Source organism: Pseudorca crassidens, chromosome 1 (assembly GCF_039906515.1).
Source record: "Pseudorca crassidens isolate mPseCra1 chromosome 1, mPseCra1.hap1, whole genome shotgun sequence".
Taxonomy (NCBI): domain Eukaryota; kingdom Metazoa; phylum Chordata; class Mammalia; order Artiodactyla; family Delphinidae; genus Pseudorca; species Pseudorca crassidens.
This window is the reverse complement of record NC_090296.1, coordinates 147,472,687-147,478,382: the sequence shown is the minus strand read 5'-3', so window position 1 is coordinate 147,478,382 and position 5,696 is coordinate 147,472,687. Positions and strand designations below refer to the sequence as shown.

Sequence of the window (5,696 nt, the reverse complement as noted above, 5' to 3'; positions counted from 1 at the left end):
ATTCACCGTCTAACTACCCCAGAGGGCTCTCCATCACCCTGCCCAAGTGTAGACGCAGAGCCATCCCTCAGGCGTTTGCACCCACTCTCCCCTCTTCCCTGAAGCCTGCCCAAATATTTAAACAAGACATTGCCAAAGGCATGGAGGTGGGGGAAGAACAGAAGAGAACGAACCCCCACAAAGTGTCTGATCAGGCCACTGGGTGTGACTGCCCAACCGATCTATCTCTGATGGGGGACGGGGCTCAGATCCTTCCCTGCCTAGCTCCTGGACTACCTCTCCGCATGAGAACCCCACCGCCTGGGGACAAAGGCAGTGCATTTCAATCCTGAGAGGTGTAAGAAACCAAGTTCTATTTCCTCCCTAAAATCCATCTTCTTGAGTTCCCGGTTTCCCTTATCTCAGAGTTTCCTACCCCTACTCCCTGCATTGCCTAGTGACTGCAACGAGCCAAGCACAACAATGCAACATTTGTATGAGAGACAGAACCAGGGAAGTTCCTGCTAGTGAACTTCTGATGCTTCTGTGGGGGTATGTGTGTATTTTACCCTACGAGAGAGGTGACATCCCTTCAGGGCTTGGGCCTGAATTTGTTCTTGATACAGAATTACTCTTTCTGGTTGCAGAACTCATGAGATGGACTTGGAAAGCACACTCAAGAAGACTGTGTCGAAGGCTTGGAGAAAAGGAGCCCTTGGAGGCAAATCCTATAGAAGTGAGAGCTGACTGAAGTAGGAACGAAGGATGCATCAGGGGAAACGTCAGGTGAGCATGGTGTCTTAGGGGTGCGAGATTGCCGAGGGAGTGCTCTCACAGGAAAGATCTGTAAGGGAGCAAGGGATGCAGGATAGGGAAGGGTGGAGAGCAGAGCAAGCCCGTGCCCCAGGGAAGGTCTAGCCCTCTCCCGATCCTCATGGATCGTGGAGCCGAAGCTACACCATAGAGTTGCCCTGTCTCCAGGCAACAGGACTGGGTGGTTGTACACACATGACTGTCATTGCTTCCGCTGGAACTGGATGGCGGTAGAACCTCCTAAGCAGCTCTCATAAGCCAAAGGCGATGCTCCAGGGCAGGTCTCAGGTATAAGCCCTGGGCTGCCACACTCACATAAGCTGGGAGGTGGGTGTACCTGTCAACAACGAGGGTCTGGACAGGGCTCCGGCACCAACAGCATCTACCACAACTGGCTTCTCAGGTGTGCCCCGCCCCACATGGGAAGCAGGCTCAGCCAGTGGTGATAGTTTTCTGCCTGTCCAGAGTACTTCTTTGGAACAAAAATTTGCTTTCTAAAACGTGTTCAAGGCTTCTGCCTCATAAGCAAAAAAAAAAAAAAAAGCCCCTGGGAGGAGGTGTGACAGGAGTGGTTCTACTTGGTGAGGGGCTCTGTGTGCTTTGGCACACCCCCCCTTCCTGGTTTTTCCTCTCATCCTGCACCCAGATCTCCGAGGAGCTGGGGATCAGATCACACCAGATCCGTGATTTCATGCCTTCTTAGAGGTGCCAGATCCGTCATTTCAAGTCAGGAGGCTTAGGAATTACGACTGCTGCAGCACTGGAGGTCTGAGCCAGTCAAAATCTCTGTCAGGACGGTGAGGTGGTGTTAGACAGACTCTTTCTAGAAAATTCCAAATCTTTGGGATTGGTCAAGGGAAAGCTATAGTCCCCCAAAGTGCTGCAAAGGAATAGAGTTGGGATTTGTTGACCCTTCTCAGGGCCAGAAAACTCTCCAGGCCCCAGACCCGAGGCTGATTTTCACGTGGTCTCCAGGGCTAGGAAGGTGCTGACCTTAGTTTTATGTGCATCTCATAATCTGATAAACCTGTACGTATACACAGACATATCTGTGCACATAGACTCTACCATGGAACATGAGCAAACCATAGGCACTCTAGGAAGAGTGGATTTACTAGTGCCTTTGAATTCATCCCCTTTACCCTTGACAAGAACCTTATCTTCTTCCCCTCAGAGGCACAAGGCCAGTGTAGAGAACACTGGAGCTGTGGTCAGGAAATGTGCTACCTGTCCAGGCTTGGCCACACACTGGGGGACTCCAGGTAAGTCACTTCACCTCTCTTAGCATCACTTTTCTCCATTATTTTGTGAAATATAAAAATCAGGAAGTTCTAAGAGGTCCTTCCACTTTAACTTCAGAGATTGTTTCTATACTTTGCTTGTATAACATAGAAACATCTTCCTAATCTAGAACCCAGCTCTGGAAGTCTCTCCTCATTTCCCCACAACCAGAACAAAAAAGGCCTCTGAGCATCCAACTGACATCAGATTTAAGCATATTGCATATAAGCAAATACTTACGTCTCATTTGAGACTATTGATTCTTTCTTTGCACATAGTTCTCACATGTTTGTCATCTAGTTTTCAAGGGTAAATTAGAGGCTAGAATTAGAAAGGGACAGAATACCTCCAGAGAAAAGGGATACTAACAGCATAAAGGTGCTACAGGAAAACTGTGAAAGGCACAAAAGAAATAAAAGACACCATAAGTCTGGTACAGTTTTGTTCATCTTGGGGCCTGAGAGTATCACAGTATCATTGTACAGGGCTGTGTTCACGCTCATGAATCCAGGTTATCTATGAATTCACTTGTTCCTTAGATTCTGTTGATGGATGTATGGAAGTACAGGCTACATTTTAGAAAAATATTCACTCACCAAAGGGTTAGATTGTAAGAAAAGGAAAACAAAAGCGGGCACCATAGATTCCTTTAACGATTCACCCTTAGCTTCCTGAAAAATTCACACCTAGCACATCATCTCTGACAACTCGAGGAGTCCAAGGGTTTTCTCCAGAATTGGTTAATTTGAGCAAAAATAACAGAGTGCAAAGTACTCTGTACACTTTTTGGTTTAAAAATGTGATATCGGTTTTCTTACAAGTCGTCAAGAAGAGTTGTGCACAAAAGCATTTTCTCCCATGCTGCATGGCATGTCACTCACCCTGCACCACAGAATGAGACCCACTTGTTTAGTCTACTTCCCTACGTGTCCCTTACTCTGTCAGACTGGCAATATTTGGGTTGGAAACACCACAAAGAAATACTTGAAACGTCTTTTTTTCAAATATAAGTTCAGTAAAAACATTTCTATGTATTAAGTTTTGCAAAACACACTTAACTTTGGGAGAGTTTGGATAGCCAATTAAGCATTTTTATCCCTGCTTTACCAAGACTCAGGCAAAAAATGTTCTATGGATGAGTGTGAAGAACCAAATTCCTTCAGATGCCACCATCTATGTCCAGTCAGCTTTAGGCTTAAAGAACAATTCAGTTCAATGCAGCAAAATGCAGTGTATATTAGTTGACAATCTATTTTTGCCAGGTTATGTTCTAGGTCCTGGGAAAACAACGGTGTGGTAAGATACAGCCCTGCCTGAAGGAGCAAACGAGATACTGTTTTCCACAATGGCTGCACCAACTTACATTCCCACCAACAGTGTAAGAGGGTTCCTTTTTCTCCACACCCTCTCCGGCATTTGTTATTTGTAGACTTTTTAATGATGGCCATTCTGACCAGTGTGAGGTGGTACCTCATTGTAGTTTTGATTTGCATTTCTCTAATAATTAGCGATGTCAAACATCTTTTCGTGTGCCTATTGGCCATCTGTATGTCTTCTGTGGAGAAATGTCTATTTAGGTCTTCTGCCCATTCTTTGATTGGGTTGTTTGCTTTTTGGTTGTTGAGTTGTATGAGCTGTTTGTATATTTTGGAAATTAAGCCCTTGTCAGTCACATCATTTGCAGGTATTTTCTCCCAGTCTGTAAATTGTCTTTTCTTTTTGTTTATGGTTTCCTTTGCTGTGCAAAAGTTTGTAAGTTTGATTAGGTCCCATTTGTTTATTTTTGCTTTTATTTCTATTGCCTTGGGAGACTGACCTAAGAAAACATTGGTATGATTTATGTCAGAGAATGTTTTGTCTGGCTGTATTTTTAATAATCCAAGCAAGAGCTCATGATGGCCTAACCTGGTACAAGTAGTAGTGGAAATAGAAGAAAATAGACGGATTTGCGACAGTTGTAAGAGACGTAGAATTGTTAAGACTTGGTGAATGACTTAAAGGGTAGAGAGGAGAGACAGTCAAGGCTGATACCCTAATTCCTGCCATGGGCCATGGGTGATGGCAGTGTCATTCGTGGACACTGGGAACATAAGAAGAAGAGGAGTATATTGGCTGGAGAGAGGCAGTGCAGAGATGATGGCTTCACCTGGAACGTTTTGAGCTGGAAATGCCTCTGGGTCTAGAATCAGGAAGACAACCTGGGCTGGAGATTTAGATCTGTGACTCCTCAGCACATGGTTGATACTTGAAGCCATGGAAGTTGATAGTGTGGGTGAAAACAGGCAGCTAGCTAGCTCATTCACCATCTAGCCATACATCTGTTCATGGAAAGGAATTTGTAAATGTTCCCTAGTGTGCATGTAGTATGTCTATAATTTCTCCTAAACAGTGAAAATATCACAAGTTTATTTCTTTTTCTCAAAAAACCAAAACCAAGGAGCAATCACTGGGAGCCACTCTTGATTTCTGCCTTTGTCTTCACCATTTGCTCTTATGGTTCAGTGGCTCCGGCCTGAAGGATGTTCTCTCAGCTCTGTTCCTTTGCTCTTTCATCGTGAACTTCCGCCTGAAAGACACACCCACCCCTGAATCCTCCAAGGCAAGTTTGACATTCGATCCGAGCCTGGGTCTCTGGTTTACCATCAAAGCAAGAGAGGGACTTATTCAGCCTTTCCCATGAAACTGCTAAATGCTATTTCATTAAATATGTACCAGAGCAGTGTATTTTTATTGTTGTTTTTAAAAACCAAGAAAGAAACCAAAAAATCTCCATGAAACAAGTATCCCCAAATTCATGTATGGTGTCAGGAAGATTGAGAACAAAATGACTAGTGTTCTGCAAGGCATCAATAAAGAAAATGGAAAAGAATTTTTCCTTTCAAAAAAAAAAAATGCTGATATTGACATGAAATGTCAGGTCAGGTAGAGACTTCTGATCCCAGATGATTTGAACTCAAATGTTTCACTCATCCTACCCATTCCCCACTGAAATCACTAAATGAATATTATATAAAATTCTATATGAATGCTGGAAACGGAGAAAGGGAATTATCCCCATAACTGAAACTCAGCGGGTTGATGAGATACACTAGTAGCCATTGCTCTGGCGACAATGGCCCTCGTGATGAAGGAAGAGAGCTGTGTACTGTGAATGTCCTCCGTTCACCCTGCCAGGAAGCTAAGGAAACCGTGGGTATCTTGTGGGAGACTCCGCATCACCTTTACCACGTCTGGCCTGGGACCTCACAGGAATGGTCCCTCTGTAGGTGTATCTCCCTGTGTGGTACCCTCTTGGCTGCCTCTTGCTAGCCTCCTCCTCTGGCTTCCTCCTGGCTATGTAAACCAGAGACTCTGGTTTTTAGAATGATCAGTTTAATGTATACAAGATGTGTCACCTTTCTGGTGAAGGTTCTGGGGAGGACTAACCCCTCCATCTTTGGAATCTCAAGAGTCACAAGAGCCTTTGAAGAACGGTCATTTTCTGAGCTGCATCCAGTTGCATTGGGAGAGCCAAGAGGCAGAGGGAGTATAGCTGAGAGCAAGGCAGCCCCGCGTCCTCTCGTTGTGGGCTCTCAGCTATTACCATTCCTGTGGCTTCACACTGACAGTTATAAGTATGTACA

General features: G+C 44.8%; 1 long non-coding RNA gene across 1 annotated transcript; it reads left to right on the top strand.

Annotated features, from left to right (window-relative positions):
• The first annotated feature begins 268 nt into the window (after positions 1 to 268).
• Positions 269 to 4,155, top strand: LOC137202845 (uncharacterized). Its single transcript, XR_010932815.1, has 3 exons — positions 269 to 765; positions 1,967 to 2,054; positions 3,336 to 4,155. It is a non-coding gene; the product is annotated as an uncharacterized lncRNA (long non-coding RNA).
• Positions 4,156 to 5,696: the final 1,541 nt, after the last annotated feature.